This window comes from Ranitomeya variabilis, chromosome 2 (genome assembly GCF_051348905.1).
Source record: "Ranitomeya variabilis isolate aRanVar5 chromosome 2, aRanVar5.hap1, whole genome shotgun sequence".
NCBI classification, from domain to species: domain Eukaryota; kingdom Metazoa; phylum Chordata; class Amphibia; order Anura; family Dendrobatidae; genus Ranitomeya; species Ranitomeya variabilis.
In genome coordinates, this window is record NC_135233.1 from 708,656,040 (window position 1) to 708,678,281 (window position 22,242).

The following is a 22,242-nucleotide window of genomic DNA, read 5'->3' on the forward strand; positions in this document are numbered from 1 at the left end:
CTCTTTGGGAACTCTTTTGGGATGCTTTCCAACATAGTTTTAACCCTCTAGATGTAGAAGTAGGAGAATTAAGTGATTTTTTGCAAAACCTGAAAACGTCAAAAAATCTAATACCCGGCCAAGCCAAAAATGGCTGATTTTCAGCCAAAAATTTTTTTTTCCACAAATCAAACGTGCACTATACCCCCTCTTTGGGAACTCTTTTGGGATGCTTTCCAACATAGTTTTAACCCTCTAGATGTAGAAGTAGAAGAATTAAGTGATTTTTCGCAAAACCTGAAAACGTCAAAAAATCTAATACCCGGCCAAGCCAAAAATGGCTGATTTTCAGCCAAAAATTTTTTTTCCACAAATCAAACACGCACTATACCCCCTCTTTGGGAACTCTTTTGGGATGCTTTCCAACATAGTTTTAACCCTCTAGATGTAGAAGTAGGAGAATTAAGTGATTTTTCGCAAAACCTGAAAACGTCAAAAAATCTAATACCCGGCCAAGCCAAAAATGGCTGATTTTCAGCCAAAATTTTTTTTTCCACAAATCAAACACGCACTATACCCCCTCTTTGGGAACTCTTTTGGGATGCTTTCCAACATAGTTTTAACCCTCTAGATGTAGAACTAGGAGAATTAAGTGATTTTTCGCAAAACCTGAAAACGTCAAAAAATCTAATACCCGGCCAAGCCAAAAATGGCTGATTTTCAGCCAAAAAATTTTTTTCCACAAATCAAACGTGCACTATACCCCCTCTTTGGGAACTCTTTTGGGATGCTTTCCAACATAGTTTTAACCCTCTAGATGTAGAAGTAGGAGAATTAAGTGATTTTTCGCAAAACTTGAAAACGTCAAAAAATCTAATACCCGGCCAAGCCAAAAATGGCTGATTTTCAGCCAAAATTTTTTTTTCCACAAATCAAACACGCACTATACCCCCTCTTTGGGAACTCTTTTGGGATGCTTTCCAACATAGTTTTAACCCTCTAGATGTAGAAGTAGGAGAATTAAGTGATTTTTCGCAAAACCTGAAAACGTCAAAAAATCTAATACCCGGCCAAGCCAAAAATGGCTGATTTTCAGCCAAAATTTTTTTTTCCACAAATCAAACACGCACTATACCCCCTCTTTGGGAACTCTTTTGGGATGCTTTCCAACATAGCTTTAACCCTCTAGATGTAGAAGTAGGAGAATTAAGTGATTTTTCGCAAAACCTAAAAACGTCAAAAAATCTAATACCCGGCCAAGCCAAAAATGGCTGATTTTCAGCCAAAATTTTTTTTTCCACAAATCAAACACGCACTATACCCCCTCTTTGGGAACTCTTTTGGGATGCTTTCCAACATAGTTTTAACCCTCTAGATGTAGAAGTAGGAGAATTAAGTGACTTTTCGCAAAACCTGAAAACGTCAACAAATCTAATACCCGGCCAAGCCAAAAATGGCTGATTTTCAGCCAAAAAATTTTTTTTCCACAAATCAAACACGCACTATACCCCCTCTTTGGGAACTCTTTTGGGATGCTTTCCAACATAGTTTTAACCCTCTAGATGTAGAAGTAGGAGAATTAAGTGATTTTTCGCAAAACCTGAAAACGTCAAAAAATCTAATACCCGGCCAAGCCAAAAATGGCTGATTTTCAGCCAAAATTTTTTTTTCCACAAATCAAACGTGCACTATACCCCCTCTTTGGGAACTCTTTTGGGATGCTTTCCAACATAGTTTTAACCCTCTAGATGTAGAAGTAGGAGAATTAAGTGATTTTTCGCAAAACCTGAAAGCGTCAAAAAATCTAATACCCGGCCAAGCCAAAAATGGCTGATTTTCAGCCAAAAAATTTTTTTCCACAAATCAAACGTGCACTATACCCCCTCTTTGGGAACTCTTTTGGGATGCTTTCCAACATAGTTTTAACCCTCTAGATGTAGAAGTAGGAGAATTAAGTGATTTTTCGCAAAACTTGAAAACGTCAAAAAATCTAATACCCGGCCAAGCCAAAAATGGCTGATTTTCAGCCAAAAAATTTTTTTCCACAAATCAAACACGCACTATACCCCCTCTTTGGGAACTCTTTTGGGATGCTTTCCAACATAGTTTTAACCCTCTAGATGTAGAAGTAGGAGAATTAAGTGATTTTTCGCAAAACCTGAAAACGTCAAAAAATCTAATACCCGGCCAAGCCAAAAATGGCTGATTTTCAGCCAAAATTTTTTTTTCCACAAATCAAACACGCACTATACCCCCTCTTTGGGAACTCTTTTGGGATGCTTTCCAACATAGTTTTAACCCTCTAGATGTAGAAGTAGGAGAATTAAGTGATTTTTCGGAAAACCTAAAAACGTCAAAAAATCTAATACCCGGCCAAGCCAAAAATGGCTGATTTTCAGCCAAAAAATTTTTTTCCACAAATCAAACACGCACTATACCCCCTCTTTGGGAACTCTTTTGGGATGCTTTCCAACATAGTTTTAACCCTCTAGATGTAGAAGTAGGAGAATTAAGTGACTTTTCGCAAAACCTGAAAACGTCAACAAATCTAATACCCGGCCAAGCCAAAAATGGCTGATTTTCAGCCAAAATTTTTTTTTCCACAAATCAAACGTGCACTATAACCCCTCTTTAGGAACTCTTTTGGGATGCTTTCCAACATAGTTTTAACCCTCTAGATGTAGAAGTAGGAGAATTAAGTGATTTTTCGCAAAACCTGAAAACGTCAAAAAATCTAATACCCGGCCAAGCCAAAAATGGCTGATTTTCAGCCAAAATTTTTTTTTCCACAAATCAAACGTGCACTATACCCCCTCTTTGGGAACTCTTTTGGGATGCTTTCCAACATAGTTTTAACCCTCTAGATGTAGAAGTAGGAGAATTAAGTGATTTTTCGCAAAACCTGAAAACGTCAAAAAATCTAATACCCGGCCAAGCCAAAAATGGCTGATTTTCAGCCAAATTTTTTTTTTCCACAAATCAAACACGCACTATACCCCCTCTTTGGGAACTCTTTTGGGATGCTTTCCAACATAGTTTTAACCCTCTAGATGTAGAAGTAGGAGAATTAAGTGATTTTTCGCAAAACCTAAAAACGTCAAAAAATCTAATACCCGGCCAAGCCAAAAATGGCTGATTTTCAGCCAAAAATTTTTTTTCCACCAATCAAACACGCACTATACCCCCTCTTTGGGAACTCTTTTGGGATGCTTTCCAACATAGTTTTAACCCTCTAGATGTAGAAGTAGGAGAATTAAGTGACTTTTCGCAAAACCTGAAAACGTCAACAAATCTAATACCCGGCCAAGCCAAAAATGGCTTATTTTCAGCCCAAATTTTTTTTTTCCAGAAATCAAACACGCACTAAACCCCCTCTTTGGGAACTCTCTTGGGATGCTTTCCAACATAGTTTTAACCCTCTAGATGTAGAAGTAGGAGAATTAAGTGATTTTTTGCAAAACCTGAAAACGTCAAAAAATCTAATACCCGGCCAAGCCAAAAATGGCTGATTTTCAGCCAAAAATTTTTTTTTCCACAAATCAAACGTGCACTATACCCCCTCTTTGGGAACTCTTTTGGGATGCTTTCCAACATAGTTTTAACCCTCTAGATGTAGAAGTAGGAGAATTAAGTGATTTTTCGCAAAACCTGAAAGCGTCAAAAAATCTAATACCCGGCCAAGCCAAAAATGGCTGATTTTCAGCCAAAAATTTTTTTTCCACAAATCAAACGTGCACTATACCCCCTCTTTGGGAACTCTTTTGGGATGCTTTCCAACATAGTTTTAACCCTCTAGATGTAGAAGTAGGAGAATTAAGTGATTTTTCGCAAAACTTGAAAACGTCAAAAAATCTAATACCCGGCCAAGCCAAAAATGGCTGATTTTCAGCCAAAATTTTTTTTTCCACAAATCAAACACGCACTATACCCCCTCTTTGGGAACTCTTTTGGGATGCTTTCCAACATAGTTTTAACCCTCTAGATGTAGAAGTAGGAGAATTAAGTGATTTTTCGCAAAACCTGAAAACGTCAAAAAATCTAATACCCGGCCAAGCCAAAAATGGCTGATTTTCAGCCAAAATTTTTTTTTCCACAAATCAAACACGCACTATACCCCCTCTTTGGGAACTCTTTTGGGATGCTTTCCAACATAGTTTTAACCCTCTAGATGTAGAAGTAGGAGAATTAAGTGACTTTTCGCAAAACCTGAAAACGTCAACAAATCTAATACCCGGCCAAGCCAAAAATGGCTGATTTTCAGCCAAAATTTTTTTTTCCACAAATCAAACGTGCACTATAACCCCTCTTTAGGAACTCTTTTGGGATGCTTTCCAACATAGTTTTAACCCTCTAGATGTAGAAGTAGGAGAATTAAGTGATTTTTCGCAAAACCTGAAAACGTCAAAAAATCTAATACCCGGCCAAGCCAAAAATGGCTGATTTTCAGCCAAAATTTTTTTTTCCACAAATCAAACGTGCACTATACCCCCTCTTTGGGAACTCTTTTGGGATGCTTTCCAACATAGTTTTAACCCTCTAGATGTAGAAGTAGGAGAATTAAGTGATTTTTCGCAAAACCTGAAAACGTCAAAAAATCTAATACCCGGCCAAGCCAAAAATGGCTGATTTTCAGCCAAAATTTTTTTTTCCACAAATCAAACGTGCACTATAACCCCTCTTTAGGAACTCTTTTGGGATGCTTTCCAACATAGTTTTAACCCTCTAGATGTAGAAGTAGGAGAATTAAGTGATTTTTCGCAAAACCTGAAAACGTCAAAAAATCTAATACCCGGCCAAGCCAAAAATGGCTGATTTTCAGCCAAAATTTTTTTTTCCACAAATCAAACGTGCACTATACCCCCTCTTTGGGAACTCTTTTGGGATGCTTTCCAACATAGTTTTAACCCTCTAGATGTAGAAGTAGGAGAATTAAGTGATTTTTCGCAAAACCTGAAAACGTCAAAAAATCTAATACCCGGCCAAGCCAAAAATGGCTGATTTTCAGCCAAAAAATTTTTTTCCACAAATCAAACACGCACTATACCCCCTCTTTGGGAACTCTTTTGGGATGCTTTCCAACATAGTTTTAACCCTCTAGATGTAGAAGTAGGAGAATTAAGTGACTTTTCGCAAAACCTGAAAACGTCAACAAATCTAATACCCGGCCAAGCCAAAAATGGCTGATTTTCAGCCAAAATTTTTTTTTCCACAAATCAAACGTGCACTATAACCCCTCTTTAGGAACTCTTTTGGGATGCTTTCCAACATAGTTTTAACCCTCTAGATGTAGAAGTAGGAGAATTAAGTGATTTTTCGCAAAACCTGAAAACGTCAAAAAATCTAATACCCGGCCAAGCCAAAAATGGCTGATTTTCAGCCAAAATTTTTTTTTCCACAAATCAAACGTGCACTATACCCCCTCTTTGGGAACTCTTTTGGGATGCTTTCCAACATAGTTTTAACCCTCTAGATGTAGAAGTAGGAGAATTAAGTGATTTTTCGCAAAACCTGAAAACGTCAAAAAATCTAATACCCGGCCAAGCCAAAAATGGCTGATTTTCAGCCAAATTTTTTTTTTCCACAAATCAAACACGCACTATACCCCCTCTTTGGGAACTCTTTTGGGATGCTTTCCAACATAGTTTTAACCCTCTAGATGTAGAAGTAGGAGAATTAAGTGATTTTTCGCAAAACCTAAAAACGTCAAAAAATCTAATACCCGGCCAAGCCAAAAATGGCTGATTTTCAGCCAAAAAATTTTTTTCCACCAATCAAACACGCACTATACCCCCTCTTTGGGAACTCTTTTGGGATGCTTTCCAACATAGTTTTAACCCTCTAGATGTAGAAGTAGGAGAATTAAGTGACTTTTCGCAAAACCTGAAAACGTCAACAAATCTAATACCCGGCCAAGCCAAAAATGGCTTATTTTCAGCCCAAATTTTTTTTTTCCAGAAATCAAACACGCACTAAACCCCCTCTTTGGGAACTCTCTTGGGATGCTTTCCAACATAGTTTTAACCCTCTAGATGTAGAAGTAGGAGAATTAAGTGATTTTTTGCAAAACCTGAAAACGTCAAAAAATCTAATACCCGGCCAAGCCAAAAATGGCTGATTTTCAGCCAAAAATTTTTTTTTCCACAAATCAAACACACGCTATACCCCCTCTTTGGGAACTCTTTTGAGATACTTTCCAACATAGTTTTAACCCTCTAGATGTAGAAGTAGGAGAATAAATTGATTTTTCGCAAAACCTGAAAACGTCAAAAAATCTAATACCCGGCCAAGCCAAAAATGGCTTATTTTCAGCCAAAATTTTTTTTTCCACAAATCAAACGTGCACTATACCCCCTCTTTGGGAACTCTTTTGGGATGCTTTCCAACATAGTTTTAACCTTCTAGATGTAGAAGTAGGAGAATTAAGTGATTTCTCGCATAACCTAAAAACATCAAAAAATCTAATACCCGGCCAAGCAAAAAATGGCTGATTTTCAGTTAAAAAATTTTTTTACACAAATCAAACACGCACTATACCCCCTCTTTGGGAACTCTTTTGGGATGCTTTCCAATATAGTTTTAACCCTCTAGATGTAGAAGTAGGAGAATTAAGTGATTTTTTGCAAAACCTGAAAACGTCAAAAAATCTAATACCCGGCCAAGCCAAAAATGGCTGATTTTCAGCCAAATTTTTTTTTTCCACAAATCAAACACGCACTATACCCCCTCTTTGGGAACTCTTTTGGGATGCTTTCCAACATAGTTTTAACCCTCTAGATGTAGAAGTAGGAGAATTAAGTGATTTTTCGCAAAACCTAAAAACGTCAAAAAATCTAATACCCGGCCAAGCCAAAAATGGCTGATTTTCAGCCAAAATTTTTTTTTCCACAAATCAAACACGCACTATACCCCCTCTTTGGGAACTCTTTTGGGATGCTTTCCAACATAGTTTTAACCCTCTAGATGTAGAAGTAGGAGAATTAAGTGACTTTTCGCAAAACCTGAAAACGTCAACAAATCTAATACCCGGCCAAGCCAAAAATGGCTTATTTTCAGCCCAAATTTTTTTTTCCAGAAATCAAACACGCACTAAACCCCCTCTTTGGGAACTCTCTTGGGATGCTTTCCAACATAGTTTTAACCCTCTAGATGTAGAAGTAGGAGAATTAAGTGATTTTTTGCAAAACCTGAAAACGTCAAAAAATCTAATACCCGGCCAAGCCAAAAATGGCTGATTTTCAGCCAAAAATTTTTTTTTCCACAAATCAAACGTGCACTATACCCCCTCTTTGGGAACTCTTTTGGGATGCTTTCCAACATAGTTTTAACCCTCTAGATGTAGAAGTAGAAGAATTAAGTGATTTTTCGCAAAACCTGAAAACGTCAAAAAATCTAATAGACGGCCAAGCCAAAAATGGCTGATTTTCAGCCAAAATTTTTTTTTCCACAAATCAAACACGCAGTATACCCCCTCTTTGGGAACTCTTTTGGGATGCTTTCCAACATAGTTTTAACCCTCTAGATGTAGAAGTAGGAGAATTAAGTGATTTTTCGCAAAACCTGAAAACGTGAAAAAATCTAATACCCGGCCAAGCCAAAAATGGCTGATTTTCAGCCAAAAATTTTTTTTCCACAAATCAAACGTGCACTATACCCCCTCTTTGGGAACTCTTTTGGGATGCTTTCCAACATAGTTTTAACCCTCTAGATGTAGAAGTAGGAGAATTAAGTGATTTTTCGCAAAACCTGAAAACGTCAAAAAATCTAATACCCGGCCAAGCCAAAAATGGCTGATTTTCAGTCAAAATTTTTTTTTCCACAAATCAAACACGCACTATACCCCCTCTTTGGGAACTCTTTTGGGATGCTTTCCAACATAGTTTTAACCCTCTAGCTGTAGAAGTAGGAGAATTAAGTGATTTTTCGCAAAACCTGAAAACGTGAAAAAATCTAATACCCGGCCAAGCCAAAAATGGCTGATTTTCAGCCAAAATTTTTTTTTCCACAAATCAAACGTGCACTATACCCCCTCTTTGGGAACTCTTTTGGGATGCTTTCCAACATAGTTTTAACCCTCTAGATGTAGAAGTAGGAGAATTAAGTGATTTCTCGCATAACCTAAAAACGTCAAAAAATCTAATACCCGGCCAAGCCAAAAATGGCTGATTTTCAGCTAAAATTTTTTTTTACACAAATCAAACACGCACTATACCCCCTCTTTGGGAACTCTTTTGGGATGTTTTCCAACATAGTTTTAACCCTCTAGATGTAGAAGTAGGAGAATTAAGTGATTTTTTGCAAAACCTGAAAACGTCAAAAAATCTAATGCCCGGCCAAGCCAAAAATGGCTGATTTTCAGCCAAAAATTTTTTTTCCACAAATCAAACACGCACTATACCCCCTCTTTGGGAACTCTTTTGGGATGCTTTCCAACATAGTTTTAACCCTCTAGATGTAGAAGTAGGAGAATTAAGTGATTTTTCGCAAAACCTGAAAACGTCAAAAAATCTAATACCCGGCCAAGCCAAAAATGGCTGATTTTCAGCCAAAATTTTTTTTTCCACAAATCAAACACGCACTATACCCCCTCTTTGGGAACTCTTTTGGGATGCTTTCCAACATAGTTTTAACCCTCTAGATGTAGAACTAGGAGAATTAAGTGATTTTTCGCAAAACCTGAAAACGTCAAAAAATCTAATACCCGGCCAAGCCAAAAATGGCTGATTTTCAGCCAAAATTTTTTTTTCCACAAATCAAACGTGCACTATACCCCCTCTTTGGGAACTCTTTTGGGATGCTTTCCAACATAGTTTTAACCCTCTAGATGTAGAAGTAGGAGAATTAAGTGATTTTTCGCAATACCTGAAAGCGTCAAAAAATCTAATACCCGGCCAAGCCAAAAATGGCTGATTTTCAGCCAAAATTTTTTTTTCCACAAATCAAACGTGCACTATACCCCCTCTTTGGGAACTCTTTTGGGATGCTTTCCAACATAGTTTTAACCCTCTAGATGTAGAAGTAGGAGAATTAAGTGATTTTTCGCAAAACTTGAAAACGTCAAAAAATCTAATACCCGGCCAAGCCAAAAATGGCTGATTTTCAGCCAAAATTTTTTTTTCCACAAATCAAACACGCACTATACCCCCTCTTTGGGAACTCTTTTGGGATGCTTTCCAACATAGTTTTAACCCTCTAGATGTAGAAGTAGGAGAATTAAGTGATTTTTCGCAAAACCTGAAAACGTCAAAAAATCTAATACCCGGCCAAGCCAAAAATGGCTGATTTTCAGCCAAAATTTTTTTTTCCACAAATCAAACACGCACTATACCCCCTCTTTGGGAACTCTTTTGGGATGCTTTCCAACATAGCTTTAACCCTCTAGATGTAGAAGTAGGAGAATTAAGTGATTTTTCGCAAAACCTAAAAACGTCAAAAAATCTAATACCCGGCCAAGCCAAAAATGGCTGATTTTCAGCCAAAATTTTTTTTTCCACAAATCAAACACGCACTATACCCCCTCTTTGGGAACTCTTTTGGGATGCTTTCCAACATAGTTTTAACCCTCTAGATGTAGAAGTAGGAGAATTAAGTGACTTTTCGCAAAACCTGAAAACGTCAACAAATCTAATACCCGGCCAAGCCAAAAATGGCTGATTTTCAGCCAAAATTTTTTTTTCCACAAATCAAACACGCACTATACCCCCTCTTTGGGAACTCTTTTGGGATGCTTTCCAACATAGTTTTAACCCTCTAGATGTAGAAGTAGGAGAATTAAGTGATTTTTTGCAAAACCTGAAAACGTCAAAAAATCTAATACCCGGCCAAGCCAAAAATGGCTGATTTTCAGCCAAAATGTTTTTTTTCCACAAATCAAACACGCACTATACCCCCTCTTTGGGAACTCTTTTGGGATGCTTTCCAACATAGTTTTAACCCTCTAGATGTAGAAGTAGGAGAATTAAGTGATTTTTTGCAAAACCTGAAAACGTCAAAAAATCTAATACCCGGCCAAGCCAAAAATGGCTGATTTTCAGCCAAAAATTTTTTTTTCCACAAATCAAACACGCACTATACCCCCTCTTTGGGAACTCTTTTGGGATGCTTTCCAACATAGTTTTAACCCTCTAGATGTAGAAGTAGGAGAATTAAGTGATTTTTCGCAAAACCTGAAAACGTCAAAAAATCTAATACCCGGCCAAGCCAAAAATGGCTGATTTTCAGCCAAAATTTTTTTTTCCACAAATCAAACGTGCACTATACCCCCTCTTTGGGAACTCTTTTGGGATGCTTTCCAACATAGTTTTAACCCTCTAGATGTAGAAGTAGGAGAATTAAGTGATTTTTCGCAAAACCTGAAAGCGTCAAAAAATCTAATACCCGGCCAAGCCAAAAATGGCTGATTTTCAGCCAAAAATTTTTTTTCCACAAATCAAACGTGCACTATACCCCCTCTTTGGGAACTCTTTTGGGATGCTTTCCAACATAGTTTTAACCCTCTAGATGTAGAAGTAGGAGAATTAAGTGATTTTTCGCAAAACTTGAAAACGTCAAAAAATCTAATACCCGGCCAAGCCAAAAATGGCTGATTTTCAGCCAAAATTTTTTTTTCCACAAATCAAACACGCACTATACCCCCTCTTTGGGAACTCTTTTGGGATGCTTTCCAACATAGTTTTAACCCTCTAGATGTAGAAGTAGGAGAATTAAGTGATTTTTCGCAAAACCTAAAATTGTCAAAAAATCTAATACCCGGCCAAGCCAAAAATGGCTGATTTTCAGCCAAAAAATTTTTTTCCACAAATCAAACACGCACTATACCCCCTCTTTGGGAACTCTTTTGGGATGCTTTCCAACATAGTTTTAACCCTCTAGATGTAGAAGTAGGAGAATTAAGTGACTTTTCGCAAAACCTGAAAACGTCAACAAATCTAATACCCGGCCAAGCCAAAAATGGCTGATTTTCAGCCAAAATTTTTTTTTCCACAAATCAAACGTGCACTATAACCCCTCTTTAGGAACTCTTTTGGGATGCTTTCCAACATAGTTTTAACCCTCTAGATGTAGAAGTAGGAGAATTAAGTGATTTTTCGCAAAACCTGAAAACGTCAAAAAATCTAATACCCGGCCAAGCCAAAAATGGCTGATTTTCAGCCAAAATTTTTTTTTCCACAAATCAAACACGCACTATACCCCCTCTTTGGGAACTCTTTTGGGATGCTTTCCAACATAGTTTTAACCCTCTAGATGTAGAAGTAGGAGAATTAAGTGATTTTTCGCAAAACCTAAAAACGTCAAAAAATCTAATACCCGGCCAAGCCAAAAATGGCTGATTTTCAGCCAAAAATTTTTTTTCCACAAATCAAACACGCACTATACCCCCTCTTTGGGAACTCTTTTGGGATGCTTTCCAACATAGTTTTAACCCTCTAGATGTAGAAGTAGAATTAAGTGATTTTTTGCAAAACCTGAAAACGTCAAAAAATCTAATACCCGGCCAAGCCAAAAATGGCTGATTTTAAGCCAAAATGTTTTTTTTCCACAAATCAAACGTGCACTATAACCCCTCTTTAGGAACTCTTTTGGGATGCTTTCCAACATAGTTTTAACCCTCTAGATGTAGAAGTAGAAGAATTAAGTGATTTTTCGCAAAACCTGAAAACGTCAACAAATCTAATACCCGGCCAAGCCAAAAATGGCTTATTTTCAGCCCAAATTTTTTTTTCCAGAAATCAAACACGCACTAAACCCCCTCTTTGGGAACTCTCTTGGGATGCTTTCCAACATAGTTTTAACCCTCTAGATGTAGAAGTAGGAGAATTAAGTGATTTTTTGCAAAACCTGAAAACGTCAAAAAATCTAATACCCGGCCAAGCCAAAAATGGCTGATTTTCAGCCAAAAATTTTTTTTTCCACAAATCAAACGTGCACTATACCCCCTCTTTGGGAACTCTTTTGGGATGCTTTCCAACATAGTTTTAACCCTCTAGATGTAGAAGTAGAAGAATTAAGTGATTTTTCGCAAAACCTGAAAACGTCAAAAAATCTAATAGACGGCCAAGCCAAAAATGGCTGATTTTCAGCCAAAATTTTTTTTTCCACAAATCAAACACGCAGTATACCCCCTCTTTGGGAACTCTTTTGGGATGCTTTCCAACATAGTTTTAACCCTCTAGATGTAGAAGTAGGAGAATTAAGTGATTTTTCGCAAAACCTGAAAACGTGAAAAAATCTAATACCCGGCCAAGCCAAAAATGGCTGATTTTCAGCCAAAAATTTTTTTTCCACAAATCAAACGTGCACTATACCCCCTCTTTGGGAACTCTTTTGGGATGCTTTCCAACATAGTTTTAACCCTCTAGATGTAGAAGTAGGAGAATTAAGTGATTTTTCGCAAAACCTGAAAACGTCAAAAAATCTAATACCCGGCCAAGCCAAAAATGGCTGATTTTCAGTCAAAAATTTTTTTTCCACAAATCAAACACGCACTATACCCCCTCTTTGGGAACTCTTTTGGGATGCTTTCCAACATAGTTTTAACCCTCTAGCTGTAGAAGTAGGAGAATTAAGTGATTTTTCGCAAAACCTGAAAACGTGAAAAAATCTAATACCCGGCCAAGCCAAAAATGGCTGATTTCACTGGCCAACAGTGAAAATGTTTCTGAAATGAAAATAGCTGGTTTGTAATAATTTTAGCATCCTAAAAACGAATATGTTACTTAAAAATCATTATTAGCTCTTGTTGCTGAGATACAGGTCATTTAAGATTATTATGCAGGAAAATAGGGAAATTTTGAATTTTCAACAAATGTGTATTGGTAAACCTGATTACAGACCTGTTGAACCAATGTCAGCCATTTTATAAATCGTGTCTGCATAGTTTGTACTAATTGAAGTCTCTTTCTCTTGTTGCAGTAATTTTGTGGAGAGAATTTACACTTTGAAAATGCCTCGTAAATGTGCAAATATTGTTAACAATTTTTGTTACGTGTGTGGTTATGTGACATTTGCCAACCAAAGAAGACCAATTACTCCACTTGTGAAGACTGCTTACCATCATTACTTTGCTTATACGTGGCACTTAAATACGTGGCACTTATACGTGGCACTTAAATACGTGGCACTTATATACGTGGCATTTTGAGACCTATAATTTTTCCACATTTTGGTCCACAGAGTCATGTGAGGTCTTGTTTTTTGCGGGACGAGTTGACGTTTTTATTGGTAACATTTTCGGACACGTGACCATTTTTTATCACTTTTTATTCCGTTTTTTGTGAGGCAGAATAACCAAAAACCAGCTATTCATGAATTTCTTTATACCGTTCTGCGTTTGGTAAAATTGATAAAGCAGTTTTATTCGTCGGGTCAGTACGATTACAGCGATACCTCATTTATATCATTTTTTAATGTTTTGGCGCTTTTATACGATAAAAACTATTTTATAGAAAAAATAATTATTTTGGCATCGCTTTATTCTGAGGACTATAACTTTTTTATTTTTTTGCTGATGATGCTGTATGGCGGCTTGTTTTTTGCGGGACAAGATGACGTTTTCAGCGGTACCATGGTTATTTATATCCATCTTTTTGATCGCGTGTTATTCCACTTTTTGTTCGGCGGTATGGTAATAAAGCGTTGTTTTTTGCCTCGTTTTTTTTTTTTTTTTCTTACGGTGTTTACTGAAGGGGTTAACTAGTGGGACAGTTTTATAGGTTGGGTCGTTACGGACGCGGCGATACTAAATATGTGTACTGTACTGTGCAATTTATACTCTTGTAATGAATTCTTCTCGCTACCTACAGCACATACTTCCATGGCGTGTATCTAAAAAACGAGAGCTAATTAAACAATTCTGTGGGTATATTTGAGTTTCTCGACCCAAAATTAGTAATATTTGCCTATTTTCATCAAAGAAACATAAAAAAAGTTGTTTTTTGTTGGCCTGTGTTTTCAGCCAAAATTTTTTTTTCCACAAATCAAACGTGCACTATACCCCCTCTTTGGGAACTCTTTTGGGATGCTTTCCAACATAGTTTTAACCCTCTAGATGTAGAAGTAGGAGAATTAAGTGATTTCTCGCATAACCTAAAAACGTCAAAAAATCTAATACCCGGCCAAGCCAAAAATGGCTGATTTTCAGCTAAAATTTTTTTTTACACAAATCAAACACGCACTATACCCCCTCTTTGGGAACTCTTTTGGGATGTTTTCCAACATAGTTTTAACCCTCTAGATGTAGAAGTAGGAGAATTAAGTGATTTTTTGCAAAACCTGAAAACGTCAAAAAATCTAATGCCCGGCCAAGCCAAAAATGGCTGATTTTCAGCCAAAAAATTTTTTTCCACAAATCAAACACGCACTATACCCCCTCTTTGGGAACTCTTTTGGGATGCTTTCCAACATAGTTTTAACCCTCTAGATGTAGAAGTAGGAGAATTAAGTGATTTTTCGCAAAACCTGAAAACGTCAAAAAATCTAATACCCGGCCAAGCCAAAAATGGCTGATTTTCAGCCAAAATTTTTTTTTCCACAAATCAAACACGCACTATACCCCCTCTTTGGGAACTCTTTTGGGATGCTTTCCAACATAGTTTTAACCCTCTAGATGTAGAACTAGGAGAATTAAGTGATTTTTCGCAAAACCTGAAAACGTCAAAAAATCTAATACCCGGCCAAGCCAAAAATGGCTGATTTTCAGCCAAAATTTTTTTTTCCACAAATCAAACGTGCACTATACCCCCTCTTTGGGAACTCTTTTGGGATGCTTTCCAACATAGTTTTAACCCTCTAGATGTAGAAGTAGGAGAATTAAGTGATTTTTCGCAATACCTGAAAGCGTCAAAAAATCTAATACCCGGCCAAGCCAAAAATGGCTGATTTTCAGCCAAAATTTTTTTTTCCACAAATCAAACGTGCACTATACCCCCTCTTTGGGAACTCTTTTGGGATGCTTTCCAACATAGTTTTAACCCTCTAGATGTAGAAGTAGGAGAATTAAGTGATTTTTCGCAAAACTTGAAAACGTCAAAAAATCTAATACCCGGCCAAGCCAAAAATGGCTGATTTTCAGCCAAAATTTTTTTTTCCACAAATCAAACACGCACTATACCCCCTCTTTGGGAACTCTTTTGGGATGCTTTCCAACATAGTTTTAACCCTCTAGATGTAGAAGTAGGAGAATTAAGTGATTTTTCGCAAAACCTGAAAACGTCAAAAAATCTAATACCCGGCCAAGCCAAAAATGGCTGATTTTCAGCCAAAATTTTTTTTTCCACAAATCAAACACGCACTATACCCCCTCTTTGGGAACTCTTTTGGGATGCTTTCCAACATAGCTTTAACCCTCTAGATGTAGAAGTAGGAGAATTAAGTGATTTTTCGCAAAACCTAAAAACGTCAAAAAATCTAATACCCGGCCAAGCCAAAAATGGCTGATTTTCAGCCAAAATTTTTTTTTCCACAAATCAAACACGCACTATACCCCCTCTTTGGGAACTCTTTTGGGATGCTTTCCAACATAGTTTTAACCCTCTAGATGTAGAAGTAGGAGAATTAAGTGACTTTTCGCAAAACCTGAAAACGTCAACAAATCTAATACCCGGCCAAGCCAAAAATGGCTGATTTTCAGCCAAAATTTTTTTTTCCACAAATCAAACACGCACTATACCCCCTCTTTGGGAACTCTTTTGGGATGCTTTCCAACATAGTTTTAACCCTCTAGATGTAGAAGTAGGAGAATTAAGTGATTTTTTGCAAAACCTGAAAACGTCAAAAAATCTAATACCCGGCCAAGCCAAAAATGGCTGATTTTCAGCCAAAATGTTTTTTTTCCACAAATCAAACACGCACTATACCCCCTCTTTGGGAACTCTTTTGGGATGCTTTCCAACATAGTTTTAACCCTCTAGATGTAGAAGTAGGAGAATTAAGTGATTTTTTGCAAAACCTGAAAACGTCAAAAAATGTAATACCCGGCCAAGCCAAAAATGGCTGATTTTCAGCCAAAAATTTTTTTTTCCACAAATCAAACACGCACTATACCCCCTCTTTGGGAACTCTTTTGGGATGCTTTCCAACATAGTTTTAACCCTCTAGATGTAGAAGTAGGAGAATTAAGTGATTTTTCGCAAAACCTGAAAACGTCAAAAAATCTAATACCCGGCCAAGCCAAAAATGGCTGATTTTCAGCCAAAATTTTTTTTTCCACAAATCAAACGTGCACTATACCCCCTCTTTGGGAACTCTTTTGGGATGCTTTCCAACATAGTTTTAACCCTCTAGATGTAGAAGTAGGAGAATTAAGTGATTTTTCGCAAAACCTGAAAGCGTCAAAAAATCTAATACCCGGCCAAGCCAAAAATGGCTGATTTTCAGCCAAAAATTTTTTTTCCACAAATCAAACGTGCACTATACCCCCTCTTTGGGAACTCTTTTGGGATGCTTTCCAACATAGTTTTAACCCTCTAGATGTAGAAGTAGGAGAATTAAGTGATTTTTCGCAAAACTTGAAAACGTCAAAAAATCTAATACCCGGCCAAGCCAAAAATGGCTGATTTTCAGCCAAAATTTTTTTTTCCACAAATCAAACACGCACTATACCCCCTCTTTGGGAACTCTTTTGGGATGCTTTCCAACATAGTTTTAACCCTCTAGATGTAGAAGTAGGAGAATTAAGTGATTTTTCGCAAAACCTGAAAACGTCAAAAAATCTAATACCCGGCCAAGCCAAAAATGGCTGATTTTCAGCCAAAATTTTTTTTTCCACAAATCAAACACGCACTATACCCCCTCTTTGGGAACTCTTTTGGGATGCTTTCCAACATAGTTTTAACCCTCTAGATGTAGAAGTAGGAGAATTAAGTGATTTTTCGCAAAACCTAAAATTGTCAAAAAATCTAATACCCGGCCAAGCCAAAAATGGCTGATTTTCAGCCAAAAATTTTTTTTCCACAAATCAAACACGCACTATACCCCCTCTTTGGGAACTCTTTTGGGATGCTTTCCAACATAGTTTTAACCCTCTAGATGTAGAAGTAGGAGAATTAAGTGACTTTTCGCAAAACCTGAAAACGTCAACAAATCTAATACCCGGCCAAGCCAAAAATGGCTGATTTTCAGCCAAAATTTTTTTTTCCACAAATCAAACGTGCACTATAACCCCTCTTTAGGAACTCTTTTGGGATGCTTTCCAACATAGTTTTAACCCTCTAGATGTAGAAGTAGGAGAATTAAGTGATTTTTCGCAAAACCTGAAAACGTCAAAAAATCTAATACCCGGCCAAGCCAAAAATGGCTGATTTTCAGCCAAAATTTTTTTTTCCACAAATCAAACACGCACTATACCCCCTCTTTGGGAACTCTTTTGGGATGCTTTCCAACATAGTTTTAACCCTCTAGATGTAGAAGTAGGAGAATTAAGTGATTTTTCGCAAAACCTAAAAACGTCAAAAAATCTAATACCCGGCCAAGCCAAAAATGGCTGATTTTCAGCCAAAAATTTTTTTTCCACAAATCAAACACGCACTATACCCCCTCTTTGGGAACTCTTTTGGGATGCTTTCCAACATAGTTTTAACCCTCTAGATGTAGAAGTAGGAGAATTAAGTGATTTTTTGCAAAACCTGAAAACGTCAAAAAATCTAATACCCGGCCAAGCCAAAAATGGCTGATTTTAAGCCAAAATGTTTTTTTTCCACAAATCAAACGTGCACTATAACCCCTCTTTAGGAACTCTTTTGGGATGCTTTCCAACATAGTTTTAACCCTCTAGATGTAGAAGTAGGAGAATTAAGTGATTTTTCGCAAAACCTGAAAACGTCAAAAAATCTAATACCCGGCCAAGCCAAAAATGGCTGATTTTCAGCCAAAAATTTTTTTTTCCACAAATCAAACACGCACTATACCCCCTCTTTGGGAACTCTTTTGGGATGCTTTCCAACATAGTTTTAACCCTCTAGATGTAGAAGTAGGAGAATTAAATGATTTTTCGCAAAACCTGAAAACGTCAAAAAATCTAATACCCGGCCAAGCCAAAAATGGCTGATTTTCAGCCAAAAATTTTTTTTTCCACAAATCAAACACGCACTATACCCCCTCTTTGGGAACTCTTTTGGGATGCTTTCCAACATAGTTTTAACCCTCTAGATGTAGAAGTAGGAGAATTAAGTGATTTTTCGCAAAACCTGAAAACGTCAAAAAATCTAATACCCGGCCAAGCCAAAAATGGCTGATTTTCAGCCCAAATTTTTTTTTCCACAAATCAAACGTGCACTATACCCCCTCTTTGGGAACTCTTTTGGGATGCTTTCCAACATAGTTTTAACCCTCTAGATGTAGAAGTAGGAGAATTAAGTGATTTTTCGCAAAACCTGAAAGCGTCAAAAAATCTAATACCCGGCCAAGCCAAAAATGGCTGATTTTCAGCCAAAATTTTTTTTTACACAAATCAAACGTGCAGTATACCCCCTCTTTGGGAACTCTTTTGGGATGCTTTCCAACATAGTTTTAACCCTCTAGATGTAGAAGTAGGAGAATTAAGTGATTTTTCGCAAAACTTGAAAACGTCAAAAAATCTAATACCCGGCCAAGCCAAAAATGGCTGATTTTCAGCCCAAATTTTTTTTTTCCAGAAATCAAACATGCACTAAACCCCCTCTTTGGGAACTCTCTTGGGATGCTTTCCAACATAGTTTTAACCCTCTAGATGTAGAAGTAGGAGAATTAAGTGATTTTTTGCAAAACCTGAAAACGTCAAAAAATCTAATACCCGGCCAAGCCAAAAATGGCTGATTTTCAGCCAAAATTTTTTTTCCCAAAAATCAAACACGCACTATACCCCCTCTTTGGGAACTCTTTTGGGATGCTTTCCAACATAGTTTTAACCCTCTAGATGTAGAAGTAGGAGAATTAAGTGATTTTTCGCAAAACCTGAAAACGTCAAAAAATCTAATACCCGGCCAAGCCAAAAATGGCTGATTTTCAGCTAAAAATTTTTTTTCCACAAATCAATCACGCACTATACCCCCTCTTTGGGAACTCTTTTGGGATGCTTTCCAACATAGTTTTAACCCTCTAGATGTAGAAGTAGGAGAATTAAGTGATTTTTCGCAAAAAATAAAAACGTCAAAAAATCTAATACCCGGCCAAGCAAAAAATGGCTGATTTTCAGCCAAAATTTTTTTTCCACAAATCAAACGTACACTATACTTCCTCTTTGGGAACTCTTTTGGGATGCTTTCCAACATAGTTTTAACCCTCTAGATGTAGAAGTAGGAGAATTAAGTGATTTTTCGCAAAACCTGAAAACGTCAAAAAGTCTAATACCCGGCCAAGCCAAAAATGGCTGATTTTCAGCCAAAATTTTTTTTCCACAAATCAAACGTGCACTATACCCCCTCTTTGGGAACTCTTTTGGGATGCTTTCCAACACAGTTTTAACCCTCTAGATGTAGAAGTAGGAGAATTAAGTGATTTTTCGCAAAACCTGAAAACGTCAAAAAATCTAATACCTGGCCATGCCAAAAATGGCTTATTTTCAGCCCAAATTTTTTTTTCCAGAAATCAAACACGCACTATACCCCCTCTTTCGGAACTCTTTTGGGATGCTTTCCAACATAGTTTTAACCCTCTAGATGTAGAAGTAGGAGAATTAAGTGATTTTTCGCAAAACCTAAAAACGTCAAAAAATCTAATACCCGGCCAAGCCAAAAATGGCTGATTTTCAGCCAAAATTTATTTTCCCACAAATCAAACGTGCACTATACCCCCTCTTTGGGAACTCTTTTGGGATGCTTTCCAACATAGTTTTAACCCTCTAGATGTAGAAGTAGGAGAATTAAGTGACTTTTCGCAAAACCTGAAAACGTCAACAAATCTAATACCCGGCCAAGCCAAAAATGGCTTATTTTCAGCCCCATTTTTTTTTTCCAGAAATCAAACACGCACTAAACCCTCTCTTTGGGAACTCTCTTGGGATGCTTTCCAACATATTTTTAACCCTCTAGATGTAGAAGTAGGAGAATTAAGTGATTTTTTGCAAAACCTGAAAACGTCAAAAAATCTAATACCCGGCCAAGCCAAAATTGGCTGATTTTCAGCCAAAAATTTTTTTTTCCACAAATCAAACACACGCTATACCCCCTCTTTGGGAACTCTTTTGAGATACTTTCCAACATAGTTTTAACCCTCTAGATGTAGAAGTAGGAGAATTAAGTGATTTTTTGCAAAACCTGAAAACGTCAAAAAATCTAATACCCGGCCAAGCCAAAAATGGCTGATTTTCACCCAAAATTTTTTTTTCCACAAATCAAACGTGCACTATGCCCCCTCTTTGGGAACTCTTTTGGGATGCTTTCCAACATAGTTTTAACCCTCTAGATGTAGAAGTAGGAGAATTAAGTGATTTTTTGCAAAACCTGAAAACGTCAAAAAATCTAATACCCGGCCAAGCCAAAAATGGCTGATTTTCAGCCAAAATTTTTTTTTCCACAAATCAAACACGCACTATACCCCCTCTTTGGAACTCTTTTGGGATGCTTTCCAACATAGTTTTAACCCTCTAGATGTAGAAGTAGGAGAATTAAGTGATTTCTCGCATAACCTAAAAACGTCAAAAAATCTAATACCCGGCCAAGCCAAAAATGGCTGATTTTCAGCTAAAATTTTTTTTTACACAAATCAAACACGCACTATACCCCCTCTTTGGGAACTCTTTTGGGATGCTTTCCAACATAGTTTTAACCCTCTAGATGTAGAAGTAGGAGAATTAAGTGATTTTTCACAAAACCTGAAAACGTCAAAAAATCTAATACCCGGCCAAGCTAAAAATGGCTGATTTTCAGCTAAAACATTTTTTTCCACAAATCAATCACGCACTATACCCCCTCTTTGGGAACTCTTTTGGGATGCTTTCCAACATAGTTTTAACCCTCTAGATGTAGAAGTAGGAGAATTAAGTGATTTTTCGCAGAAAATAAAAACGTCAAAAAATCTAATACCCGGCCAAGCAAAAAATGGCTGATTTTCAGCCAAAATTTTTTTTCCACAAATCAAACGTACACCATAATTCCTCTTTGGGAACTCTTTTGGGATGCTTTCCAACATAGTTTTAACCCTCTAGATGTAGAAGTAGGAGAATTAAGTGATTTTTCGCAAAACCTGAAAACGTCAAAAAGTCTAATACCCGGCCAAGCCAAAAATGGCTGATTTTCAGCCAAAATTATTTTTCCACAAATCAAACGCGCACTATACCCCCTCTTTGGGAACTCTTTTGGGATGCTTTCCAACACAGTTTTAACCCTCTAGATGTAGAAGTAGGAGAATTAAGTGATTTTTCGCAAAACCTGAAAACGTCAAAAAATCTAATACCCGGCCAAGCCAAAAATGGCTTATTTTCAGCCCAAAATTTTTTTTCCAGAAATCAAACACGCACTATACCCCCTCTTTCGGAACTCTTTTGGGATGCTTTCCAACATAGTTTTAACCCTCTAGATGTAGAAGTAGGAGAATTAAGTGATTTTTCGCAAAACCTGAAAACGTCAAAAAGTCTAATACCCGGCCAAGCCAAAAATGGCTGATTTTCAGCCAAAATTTTTTTTCCACAAATCAAACGTGCACTATACCCCCTCTTTGGGAACTCTTTTGGGATGCTTTCCAACACAGTTTTAACCCTCTAGATGTAGAAGTAGGAGAATTAAGTGATTTTTCGCAAAACCTGAAAACGTCAAAAAATCTAATACCTGGCCATGCCAAAAATGGCTTATTTTCAGCCCAAATTTTTTTTCCAGAAATCAAACACGCACTATACCCCCTCTTTCGGAACTCTTTTGGGATGCTTTCCAACATAGTTTTAACCCTCTAGATGTAGAAGTAGGAGAATTAAGTGATTTTTCGCAAAACCTAAAAACGTCAAAAAATCTAATACCCGGCCAAGCCAAAAATGGCTGATTTTCAGCCAAAATTTATTTTCCCGCAAATCAAACGTGCACTATACCCCCTCTTTGGGAACTCTTTTGGGATGCTTTCCAACATAGTTTTAACCCTCTAGATGTAGAAGTAGGAGAATTAAGTGACTTTTCGCAAAACCTGAAAACGTCAACAAATCTAATACCCGGCCAAGCCAAAAATGGCTTATTTTCAGCCCCAATTTTTTTTTTCCAGAAATCAAACACGCACTAAACCCTCTCTTTGGGAACTCTCTTGGGATGCTTTCCAACATATTTTTAACCCTCTAGATGTAGAAGTAGGAGAATTAAGTGATTTTTTGCA